Source organism: Halichoerus grypus, chromosome 5 (genome assembly GCF_964656455.1).
Source record: "Halichoerus grypus chromosome 5, mHalGry1.hap1.1, whole genome shotgun sequence".
NCBI lineage: Eukaryota > Metazoa > Chordata > Mammalia > Carnivora > Phocidae > Halichoerus > Halichoerus grypus.
The window spans coordinates 56841438-56854962 of record NC_135716.1 but is presented as its reverse complement, the minus strand read 5'-3'; the positions used below and the strand labels follow the sequence as shown (position 1 = coordinate 56854962).

Here is a 13525-nt window from a genome sequence, read left to right as displayed (position 1 = left end):
TTATTCTTCATATCTGCCTTTTCCTTACCCACCCGATCTAATTTGTCAGTGAATTAGAGATCTGCCAATATTATTCCAAATGAGCCTTGCAGTTTCCACACCCCTTCCCCTCTCTGCTGTTGTGTCCTCCAAGCCACAGTAATTGCATACGTGGACAACTCCAGCTGTCCATTAACTGTTCTTTCAGTTTCCATAGTGTTCCCTTCAATGGTGATCTTAAAACATAAATAAGAACCTATCACCCCCTGTCGAAATCCATCCAGTTGGTTGCCCATTGTGCCAGGAATAAAGGCCAGACCCTTTGTTGCAGCCTCTGAGGCATTTGATGTTCTGGCCTCCCCTGGTCACTCTCTTACCTCTGGTCACATCCACGTTTTCTCAGTTCTGAAAAAAAAAGCCAAGTTATTTTTCACAACTTTGCCCTTTTCATTCAGAACTCCTTCCAAACTCACCCTTACCTCCCACACATAAACATGACCTGAATGTCTTCATCCTTTCCTCCTCAGTTTAAATGTCACCTCCACAGAGAGGGTTCTAGGAGTTTCTTCTGATTTGTGCGTTCTTATGTAGTTATTGTTGTTTGGAGATAATCACATCAGCCCAGCTGGCTGAGAGGTCTCAGCAGCAGAAACTTGAGTGGACATTGTAAAAAGGGATAAAACAAAAGGCCAGGAGAGCAAGAGAAGAAAGGAAATACTAAATATTTAATAAAGTAAAGAAGGTCTGACACATTCTTTAATCTACTTGAAAACTTCTTTAATAACTTGAAAACTTATATGTCATGACATAATTTTTTTTATGATTATTACTAACTGCTGGTTTAGGACTCTACAGCCGAACTCTGCAATAGAAATACAGTGCAACCCCATGTGTACTTCTTTATATTTTTACATAGCCACATGGCAAGAAGGTTGAAACAAGGGAAAGTAATTGTCATTACCTATTTTATTTAACCCAATATGTCAAAAATGTAATCATTTTCATGTGAATCAATATAAACATAAAAATTATTAAGGATATAGCTTACATTGTTTTTCTTAGTAAGCCTTCAAAATCTAGTACATTTTTATGTTTACAGCACATCTCAATTCCCACTAGTCACAGTTCAAGTGCTCAGTAGCCACACGTGGCCAGAGGCTATCGTGTTGTTCAGTGCGTGAGAATCCACTGGTGATTCACATGAGGTTCAGTATAACACTCTTTCATTGTCTGGGATGTTTTTTGATTTAATTTTGGGACACTCTAACTTTGAATTGATTTTTCAGATTAGATAGGTCAGATTTCTGTTTTCAAAGACTTTTTAATTGGTTTGTGGAAAAATATTTTCTCACATGTATGAAAATGAAAAACCTATCATTTCTCTCTTAATTATGTTTGTGGATAAGTAGAGTTAACAAGGGTTAGTTTACACCAAAGAGTTAATGGTTCTGCTAGGCTTTCCGCTACTTGTAAGAATTAGTTGTGAGGCAGTTTATACGGAATGGCATTTACAAGTGATTCTCAAAATTGAGTGGGCATCAGAATCACCTGAGAGCTCATAACCATGCAGATTATTGGGACCACCAGAGATTGTGATCCTGGGGTGGAGCTGAGAATCTGCATTTCCAGTACGCCTCCAGGTGCTGCTACTGCGGCCGGTGAGGACTGTTACTGGTGCAGAGCATCTCGTCTGCCCTCAGGCACCGTGCTTGTCAGGATTGTCCTGAGCAGCACCTTTCATTTCTTCCTGTGGTTCCTGATGGAGGCCTTGGAAACCACTACTTTTGTTTGTGTTTGTTTGTTTGTTTGCTCGTTTGTTTGTTGGGGGGTGGTGATGATAGATAGAGGACATTACCTGTCCACTCATTATGGTGCTATATTTCATATGGAGAATAGAGGAGCAAAAGAACCATAGAGGAGGAGGAAAGAGAGAACCATATAACAAATTTCAGAACAGGAAATTGTTGAAGAAATGCCACAGAGATGGGGGGGGGGCAATACAAGCTCCCTGGTGACTGTGTTTTATGTTTTATCACTTTTGCTTTGAGGGGTGGGGAACAGAGTCTATATTCTGGGTCTAGGTGATAGATTTGTACTGAAGCAGTAATAGCTCTGTTGAATACTCATCCACAAGTCTAATATGTCCCCTGCTGTAATTTATCTGTTTTTCCAGCCATTTAATAACCACTACATTCCAATTCTTAAAATTAGCTTTGAGGCTCACGTGGAAACAAGTACCATTGTTTATATGAAAAGAGTAATGCTTGTGTACCTACTGTGTCATGTTGAATTTCTACAAAGCTGCCATTGTGTGAACCAGGCCTCTGCGAACACTATTTGCAAAAATTAATATTAAATTTCTGAGTAATGACAAAAATAATTACCAAACTAAATATAATTTTGATGAAGCTGTGAGGTTGATAAATTTTTGAAGGCTAAATTTAGAAAAAAATCAAATGAAATTAATCTTTATTTCTTCTGTCAGCTTTGATTTTCCTATTGCATTATCTAATATTTATTGAGTACTTATTATTGGCAGGCATTGTTCTAAATGTTTCACCTGCTTTAACTCATTTCGTTATGAGGATAACAACCCAATGATTTATCATTATTCTTATTTTTAGAGGGACATTATCCAGCTAGTTAATAGCAGAGGTGGTATTCTGAAACAATTATCATCTCAAACTCTTATCTGATATTCAGCAGCCTTAGTTTGTTCTTTTAAGGCAGGATTCTCTCTTCCTTGATTTTTGATTCTACAAATCTACACCCAGCTACACATGAATTTGAATTTTTTGCCTAGAATTTTTTCCTTTTGCATAATTTAGTCCTTGTGCTTTCCTCTATGTCCTCTCTATGCCATTTACTTTATCTGAAGTATAATCCCTTTTCTGCCCCTTAGTAACATTTTACATTAATTAGTTCTTGAAATATTGAATATATTTATGCATGTTCTTACTGTTATTAGAGCAGAGTTATAACAACTTCAAAGAATTTTTTAAAATGAAAATTGAATCTTCCATTATTCAGCACACACACATTTCTTCTTTGTACATTTCTACCTAGTCTTTTATGTAAGTGTGTTTATAGGCATGTTTATATGTTTATATGTTTTATATTTATTCACCATGAATAATTTGTATTTGGATTTTTTCACTGATTATTTAATTAAAATTTTTTTATTAGAGATATTTTTAGAATTATTTTTGTAATATCATGTAAAATTCCACTAAATTGAAATAACACAATCCACCTAACTATTTTCCTGTTGTTGTACAGGTTGATTTTAATTTTTTTTCCTATTCATAATTTTGTAATGAATGTTTGTACATGAACACAGCTTTTTTCAAAAAAATTGATTTTTCCCTACTAATTTAATTTAGTAAGTCAACAAGTCAGCCTTCTTTAGCTTTTGACACATATTGTTGTATTGCTTTTGCTTTTAACTGAAGATTTTTTTATTGAGTTTTAACTAATATTAAGCATATACTCAAAGGTTTACATATGTAAAATGTAACCATTGACACCCAGAGTATTTCCAGTTTCCTAAAAAAACCATTATGCTCCTACTCACACATAGGTTAAATTTGCCTATTAACTGTGTTGCTGTATATATTAGTAACTAATTCTTTTTCATTGTTCTGCAGTATGCCATTGAATGAATAAACAACAATTAATTTACTAAGTCTACTGTCCATGGACATTTGGGTTGTTTTCAGTTAGGGGCTATTATAAATAAAGCTGCCTTGAACATATTTTGCATGTCTTTTATTGGACCTGAGCCCTCATTTCTAATGGGTATATTCCCAAGAACAAGATTACTGGATCATAGAGGATACATATATTTAGCTAATATTAATTTTTTATGGTTTAAAATCAATTTAAAATACCAGTACAAATATTTCTATATTGTATATTGGTAAGAATATTATACTCCTCAAACAAAAGGGGAGAGACTAAATAGTTTAGGAAAGCAGTAACAAAGTTGTATTTAGAAACTGTGTTTCATTCGTGGCAAAACCTAACAAGTTACATCTGCCTTAGATGATCCCCTTTCTTTCTGTACAAATTTATCATACATGGAGCTATGTAAGTATTAGTCCCCATAAATATATTCCTAAACTGTTAAACTTTTCTTATAACAATAAAAATAGCAGTAACTATTTTCTAAATTGAGATGTAATTGGCATACAACTATTGTAACTGCTTTGGCTGTAGACACCTTGTACTTCTACTTTTCATGGAATTTGCTCATGTGTATCACCTCACATTTAGTAAGTACTGAATACACACTACCAACTGACAGGTAGGTATTTGTTTATGTTAATGAACCTCATGAAACCATACCCTTGCACTGTGTTTAAGATAGAGTTCATGTAGGGGATCTTAGTTCTCTTTCCCATCTTGCAAGATGGCAGGCGAAAAAGCTGAGAAGCTGGATGCTAAAGAGAAGAAACCTGAAGCTAAGAAGGCTGATGCCGGTGGCAAGGCTAAGAAGGGTAACCCCAAGGCTAAAACGCCAAAGAAGGGGAAGCCCCACTGCAGCCGAAACCCTGTCCCTGTCAGAGGAATTGGCAGATATTCCCGATCGGCTATGTATTCCAGAAAGGCCACGTACAAGAGGAAGTATTCGGCAGCTAAATCCAGGGTTGAAAAGAAGAAGGAGAAAGTTCTTGCTACTGTCACAAAACCAGTTGGTGGTGACAAGAACGGCGGTACCCGAGTGGTTAAACTTCGCAAAATGCCTAGGTATTACCCTACTGAAGATGTGCCTCGAAAGCTGTTGAGCCACGGCAAAAAACCTTTCAGTCAGCACGTGAGAAAGCTGCGAGCTAGTACCACTCCCGGGACCATTTTGATCATCCTCACTGGGCACCACAGAGGCAGAGGGTAGTTTTCCTGAAGCAACTGAGCAGTGGCTTGCTACTTGTGACCGGACCTCTGTCCCTCAATCGAGTAACTCTGCATAGAACACACCAGAAATTCGTCATTGCTACTTCTACCAAAATTGATATCAGCAGTGTGAAAATCCCCAAACATCTCACTGATGCTTACTTCAAGAAGAAGAAGCTGCGCAAGCCCAGACACCAGGAGGGTGAGATCTTCCACACCGAGAAAGAGAAATACGAGATTACAGAGCAGCGCAAGGTTGATCAGAAAGCTGTGGACTCGCAAATTCTGCCAAAGATCAAAGCTGTTCCTCAGCTTCAGGGCTACGTCCGCTCTGTGTTTTCTCTCACAAATGGAGTTTACCCTCACAAATTGGTGTTCTAAATTTCTTACAAAGAATGTAATTAAATAACTGATCCATTAAAAAAAAAAAGATCATGTAAATAGTTTAGGTAAGCACAGCACATACAAACACCATACACACAAATCCTGAGCTTTACTGTGTGTTAGTGAATATGATTTTGAAAACATGCTTTTTATTTAAGTAAGGTTATGAAAACAACGAGTTTTAAAGAATTTAAGCTATTCTTATAAATTAGATCTTCTGCTCATATTATGGCAAAAATTTCTCTAAATAAATCGGATGATTCTTTTATATCTTCTCTTATACCTCTCAACCAGGAAGTAAGCACAAAAAATTCCTTTAACACTGGCTTTCATGCATAGTCATTAAGCAGCTTTTATATTTGTTAGGGTGTGTTGGCAATAAATATCTTCTCTCTGGGACACCCAAATTATAGCCCCGTGTTGAAGCTTAATTATATCATTGAACTGCAGACCAGACAATGTTTCCATTATTGCAATTCTTATTTATTGGAAGATAAAAGGGTGTAAAGTGAAAAGAGTAGTTGGGAAGTGATAATGATTGGCTAAGTACTGTGAAACTCCCTGCCACTGATCAAACTATGTTAATGTTTATTTTAGTCCTCAGGAGTAATAGTTACCTGTTAAAACTCCATCATGTAAAGCCATTTCCAGGCCTGGGGGTCATGATGAGGTGGGAGAGAAATAGAATGATTTATTTTAAAAGCAAGACAAACATCAGATTTCAACATTTTAAATTTGTGTGTTCCGTTCCATATTGTTATGTAAGTGACTTTACTTTTGGAAAAAAAGAAGTTTGGGAGGTAATGTTTAAAGATACTGCTATTACATTGGAAGTGAAGCAATAATACATGATTTCTTTAGGACAGTTTTAGCAACAAATGACAACATACCCATACTGGCTCTTTGCAGGTGTATTTTCACTCATGCTCTCACTGTGGTTCTTGGTATCAGAATGAACCTTACCTTCTGAAGACCGTGAGTAGGCTGTAGTGTTGAGCATCTAACAAGCATCCAGACTCTAACTGTTGGAATAACTATAAAAAAAATTAAGAATACTGTGGCATCTAGTATAGTACCTGACACATAGTGAGTGTCTCAATAAGTATTTGTTGAATAAATGAATATATTAATGAAAGAGGTAAAATTTTTAAAAAGCGTATCCTTTGATTTAGGTAACAGGTATATTGAAAAAAATGTAGAGAATGAAGAAAATTTATATAATACTTCAATAAATACATATGTATAGCAAAAAATATAATTCACAATTTATTAATTTAGATGATCTCTGAAAGCTTGGGTAGCACTTTAAGCCAGCAGTTCTTTTCCTAGCAGTATACCTTAGCCAAGCACTTGCACGTATGTGTGAGGAGTCATGTACAGCAATACCTAGTAGCAGAAGTCAACAAACTATCCCAAGGTCTATCACTAGAACAAAAATAAGACATTGCTTTCCACTCACACAATAGGACATTATATGGGAGTAAGAATGAATGAACCTGAGGTATGCCATCAACGTGGTTGAAGCTCAGACACATATCATTGAGTGAAAGAAGCAAATCAAAGAAGAATATTTTGAGTATGATTTCTTTTATATATTTTCAAAAACTAGAAAATCTAAACACTTTTTTTACATAATATGTAAATATTAATGCACTTAATAATATTCTGTGAAGGGAAGAGTGGGAATAATGATCAAAATTTCATGTTAATGCTTAATTATTTGGGCATATACCTGGCAAGTGGATGTATGATTGTAGAAAGGCACAAATGAGACTTCCACAGGCTCTCAATGTGCTCTTTCTTTACTTGGGTAATGTTATTCAGTGTTTCATTTATTATTAATATTTAACCTGTACAAGTACATTATATAGATGCTTCCTTTTCTGATATATTTTACAATTTAACGAAATAAACTGCTTCTTAGAGGCACGAGTATGTTAGGTAATATCCTTGTATTCATGGAGCTTTCAGCTAGAGTAAAGGTAGAGATTAATTCAATAATTGCAATTACTCTAGGCTTATTGAATGAGAAGTACGTGGTTCCATAAGGCTTTGCAGTAGGCGATATGATCTAATCAAGGAAGTGCAGAAGGAGTTTCACTGAGAAAGTGGGAATTGAGCTAATATCTAAATAATGAGTGGAAACTAACTTGGAGAAGAAAGAAGAAAGGTAAGAGAATTTCTTACAGGGAAACTGATCTAGGCTTTGTGGTGCAGGAAGGAGCACTGTGAATATGAAGAAAAGAAAGAAGGACAATGTATTGGTGCAAAGAGAGAAACGAGTATTGGGAAGAATATTATTCGAGAGGTAGGTGGGATCAAAACATGGATCTGGTAGTTAATATTAAGACTTTTGTCTTTTCCCAGAGTGATGAGAAACTATAGAGATGTTTGAAGTAGGGAGATGATGCGAACAGATTTACATTTTGAATATATCACTCTGGCTGCAGCTGGGTAGGGACAAAGGTAGATATGGGGAGACCGGAGGAGTGACTATTTTAGTAGTCCAGGTAACACATTATGAAAGCTTGGATGAAGGTACTGGTAGAGGGGATGAGAAAATATAGATTGATTTCAGAAAAATTTTGAAGACAAAGTGTAGGAGATTTGGTAATGAAGTAGATTTGGGGAGAGAGTAAGAGATACCTCAAGAATGATGTCTAAGTTTCTAGCTTGCCTAAATGAATGGCTGGTGGTACTCTTAACTGAGATTGGGAATAGAGGAAGAAGACCATAGGTTAAAGAGACTCTACATTGTCTGTTCATATTTGTACATATTAAATGTGTGCATATTAGACCTCTGAGTGCAGATACTGATCTAATTTAGACCATCTTTCAAAAGTGTATTTCTATACAGTTTGCATTGTCTTGAACTGAATATTCAATATGGTATAAGACCAATTTTTTCTCCCTCCTTTTTTAGACAACAGACAGACATATGAATATAAAGGAAGTCTTTTTGTCTCTTTCTCTCTTGCATTTCAATTTCCAGTCATCACCTCTCCCTTCTACCGTAGGAATCTCTGACTTTTGATTTAACATAGTGGAGGATTATTGGTTCTTTGCTGCTTACCATGGTTAAAATAATACCCTCTCTCAATAATGAAGCAAGTGGTGTCAAGTGTTAGGCTTGTTCCAGAATTAGTGAAGATCTTGACATTTCATATATGTGTAATGATTTGAAAAGTAGCTCTGTGCTGTCCCCTTTGGATAGGGAAGGCTGATTAGGGCCTTCCTGAGTCTAAGACGTTAAGGCTAGAATCATAACATCTCATTGTTTTCTTCAAACCAGAAATCCCATAGTCATTCTTCCTTTTAATTTCTGACGATATGGTGGACTGTCTATCTAGAGAAATCGTCCCATTAGTAAAAACTAAAAAATGCCAACAGAATATAGTTTTTGAAAAATCTATTTTTTTAAAAAGATTATTTAATTATATAGCTGAGTTGGTGGGAAAGTAAAGGGAATTTTAAGAGTACACGAACACCATGAAATCACAAATCAGGAGAAGTTAGCAGGCACCGAAACAGACTTTTTTTCTGGGATATTTGGCAGTTCCTCGTGGTATACAGTTTAGGATTTGAGAACATTTTTGATAAACAAAAAACAGCTTTGGCTGGCAAAAATTGATTAGATTATACTGGAAAACCCTCTGTATAAATAGGATCTCTGGAAGCAACTCTTATTGTGAGTTCAATTAAACAAATAAAACAGATATGAAAGAGGTGGGAGAGAGAGGATGAATATGCTCTTAAAGGAGAGTAAGAATAATTACTTTTCTTGGTCTTGGTTCTGTGTGCAGTGTAAGCAAAGGAAAATTGAAGAAAATTCCTAACTTCACCCTCATGTAATTCAAAGTCACATCTAAAAATAAAAATCAGTTTTAAGGTTGATAATTTCCCCAAGTACTTTGCAGAAGCAAGCAAAAATCCCACAAAAAGAAAAGCACTTAAGTCAAGGCCTTAAATAATTCTTACAGATAAAATTTCAAAGGACATGAGATCGTATTAAAAATCAGCACTAAATAAGGTAGAACAAAGCATAAATTTATTCGGAAAAACAAACACAAGAAGAAAATCCAAAGAGATTGTAACTACTGGAACTTTCATTTATAAAATATAAATTAATTATATTTAATATTTTTTTGACAAAAGACTGAAAGCAAGTGTACATTTGAAAAAAGAACCAAACAGTAGTTTGAGAGATTAAAAAAAAATAACAAATGATAGTTGAAATTCCTTTTATGGGTTATACAACAGAGGAAACACAGCTGAAATGGGAATTTTTTTGAAATAAAAGATCTGAAGAAAATACAGAGAATATAGAACAGAGAGACAGCTAGGAGATATGAAAGAGACTTTAAGAGATGTGGAGGATAAAAAGGTAAAATGTCACATATACCTAATTGGACAGCCAGATAGAAGGAAGAGAGAAAATAGAGGTGAGACAATATTCAAAGTGATGATGGCTGAAATAGATTTTGAACTGATGAAAGACACCGATCTTCATATTCACAAAGCAAAACAAATCTCAAGCCAATAATACAGTATAGTATAATCAACAGAACACTTTAATATATTATAGCAAAATCACTGAACATTGATCAAAACAAAGAAGGACAAAAAAAAAGTTAACAAAGAACAGAGGTTAGTAGTAGATGGTAGAAACAAATCCAAACACAGCAGTAATCATTATAAATATAGATGGATTAAAATTTCCAATTAAAAGAGATTATTGGGCAGAAAACAAAACAAAACAAATCCCAGTTTCTATTGTTAATAGAAAAACTCCTAAACTGAAGAATACAGAAAATGTTGAAAATAAAAATTGGGAAAGATATACCAAATAATTGATAACCAAAAAAAATATAAGAAGTTTACTTTTTAAATAACAGATAAAGAAAATTCTAAAAAATGTTGGTCCATGTGGTAGCCAGCTTCTGAGATGACCCCCTAGTGATCCTTGTTTCCTGGTAGTCATGGCTTTGTGTAGTCTCTTCTCCCAATGAATAAGCATGACCTGTATAACCAATAAGATATTCCAGAAATGATAATGTGAGAGAGAGGGAGGGAGGGAAGGGAAGGAGAGAAAGTTACTAAGCTTTGAGAGGAAATAAACAAATTTTGATTTGTTATGTAGATGACATGATTTCCCATTTAGGGAAAAAATCTACAAATTATTAGTCATTTTTTTAAAGATTTATTTATTTTTTTTAGAGAGAGAGAGAGAGGATGAGTGGGGGGGAGGGTCAGAGGGAGAGAGAGAGAATTTCAGGCAGACTCCCTGCTGAGTGTGGAGCCTGTCACGTCTCCATGGTGCTCAATCTAATGACCCCTAAGATCATGACCCAGCCCACCCAAGCGCCCCAACAAAATTCATGTACAATTCCATATATTAATACTAATATTTAGTTAATATTTTAACTTGGAAAATGTTTTGTTTTAATAGCAACATGAATTATAAGGTTTGTAAGAATAATGAAAATCATGCAAATTTTTTATGGAAATAAAATTGTATTGAAAGACATTAAAATACATCCAAATAAATGGAGAATCACACTGTAGATAAGAAGACGCTATTTTTAAAATGACCGTTTTCCTCAAGTTGTTGCATGATTTAATGCAATTCCTATCAAGTCTCAACAAGACTTTTCATGAAATCTAACTACCTCATTTTAACATTCATATGGTAGATCAAAAGGACAAGAATTGCTAATTCACTGCTGAAAAAGTAGTACAAGGAAGGACCTCTTGGCCTATCAGATATCAAGATCTATTTTAAACCTATTACAATTATTACCTGTGTTAGTTCAGGGATAGATTGCTGGAACAGAGTGCTTAGCTTATAAACAACCCACACATATATGGAAACTTGTTCTCTTAGCATTGTAGATCAGTAGAGGGAGCTTAGTCCTCTGGCAAAAAGTATTGGGAAAATTAGCAATTAATATGAAAAAGATAAAACTGGACCCCACCTCACACATAACATAAAAATCAATTCCAATTGGACTAATAAATTAAATTTGAAAGGGGACATAATAGAATGTTTCTGATCTCTTCCTATGAATGGATTACGTTTGAAAAGAAGCACAACCTTAGAGATAGTTGGATAAATTTCACTTCATTCAAAATCAGGGCTTCCTCCATCCAAAGGCACTGGGAGAGTAGTGAAATGACAGTTCCAAAAGCTGGAATAAAATGTTTGCATTGCCCATGATCAACAGAATTTAGAATCTAAAATATATAAACACTTGGTAAGTTAATAAGAAAAAGACAAGCAACCAATAAAAAAGTGGGGATAAAACATAGTCATTTCATAGAAAAGAAATCAAAATAGGCAAGAAAAATTTGTAAATATGCTGACACTCCTCTGCATCACTGGAAAGGCAAATTTAAACCACAATGAATGTTATATCTCACCTTATTTCCAGGAATAAAAGGCAATATTAGCATTACTGAGCAACTAGAACTGGCAGATACTGTAGATGTACCACGCTTCAGAAAACTGTTTGGAATTAATGGTAACATTCAGCAAGAACTGTGAGCAAACAGTTCCACTGCCAAGTGTACCTCAGAGCAGGGCTTCTTGAATGATCCAGGACAAAGGAATCCTAGTTTTGAAATTTTCCTCCTTCCCTCCTTCCCTCTTTGTTCCTTTTTCTCCCCGCCCCCCCTTCCCTTCCTTCTTTCTTTCTCCTCCAATATGGTTATGATGCTCCTTTGAAATAAAATTTAACTACATTTGTTTCACTTTGCTTTCAGGGATTTTTTGTTTTGTAGGTTTTTGTTTGTTTTTTGTTTTTCTGCTTCTTGTTCTTAATTATTTTATTTTTCCAATATGTATGTTATGCTTTCAAAAGTAAAAACTATATATAAAAAGAGATTCCTTACAGAAGCCATGCCCCCTCCTGTATTCCTTCCACTCTATACCCCTCTCATGTAACCAACTTCACTGAGATTTTTTTTTGCTATGATTAGAAGATATATGTATATTAATTTATTTTTCCTTCTTTCACAAATGGGGTTATTATATATGCTTTCTGCATTTTTATTCTCCTCCCCTCCCAGCCCGCATGATATCTCTTGAGATTTTCGTTCATTTCTCAAAGCCCTTCCTCATTCTTTTTTTACATAGTTCTCCACTGTGTGAATGCATCACAGTATATTCAACATCTTAGGTTGAATACATAGGTAGTTTCAATATTTTAGTTTCCGTTTATTTGAAATCACGTCTTTTGTCTTTATTTTGCTTACTGGTACTACTACATTTTTGAAGGTATGTTTTGTCTTAACAGCAAAAAATCGATTGAAGCTTATATTGCGCTCAATAAATTAGGCATTAAAAATAAATTACACAAATTTTACTTCTCTAATTTAGCTATAATGTTAAATGATTAATTTTAAAAACAGGCTTATTTACAAATGAAAGGAACGTACAGATATTTATAAAATAAATATGTATTTAAATTTTATCCAACTTTCATACAGTTTTGGATTACAGTTGCCAGTGTAATCCTAAAAATATCACTATTGTAACTGTACGTGACTCATATGTGGTTTTTGCCGTAGTGTGACTTATATGAGTTCAACACCATCAGACCAATGAAGCCCTATTAAATGAGATGAGTTGGCTGATACTGAGCTCGGATATTACAGCAAAATCCATTTACTATTAAAGCTTCTAAATACTTACTCTCCATTTCTGTACTTATCCCATCATGGACTTATAACAAACAATTCATGGGACTGGCATGGGTACACAAACCACATGTTGATATGTGCACCTGGAAACATATACTAGAATATTTATGGCAGCACTGTTTGTAAAAGCAAATATTGGAAATACCCCAAATGTCTATCAATAGTGGAATTGATAAATGCATTGTGGTATGTTCACGTGGTGATTTATTATAAAACAGAGAAATCACTCCTCTATCCATCAACTTAAATAAATCTCATAAACACAAAGTTCAGTTGAAAAAAAATAAAAGAAGAATACATTATAGTAATATTTTCATTTATATAAAGACCCATACAGAAACAACTAATATATTGTTATTAGTTTATAGATATGTGGTAAAACTCAAAGTACTATAAGGAATTATCAGCATAGGATAGTAATTAACTCTAGAAGTGGGATTCAATCAAGGAATGATATCCAGGGGCCTTCAAAGTCACGGTTCCTGTTCTACTTCATAAACTAAGTACCGGTCATATGGATATTTGTTTCATTATTATTAAACTGAACAGATACTAGATGTTATTTTGT

At 34.6% G+C, this 13525-nt stretch overlaps 1 pseudogene; it reads left to right on the top strand.

Moving 5' to 3' along the window:
• Positions 1-4365: 4365 nt before the first annotated feature.
• Positions 4366-5302, top strand: LOC118534822 (large ribosomal subunit protein eL6 pseudogene; annotated as a pseudogene).
• Positions 5303-13525: the final 8223 nt, after the last annotated feature.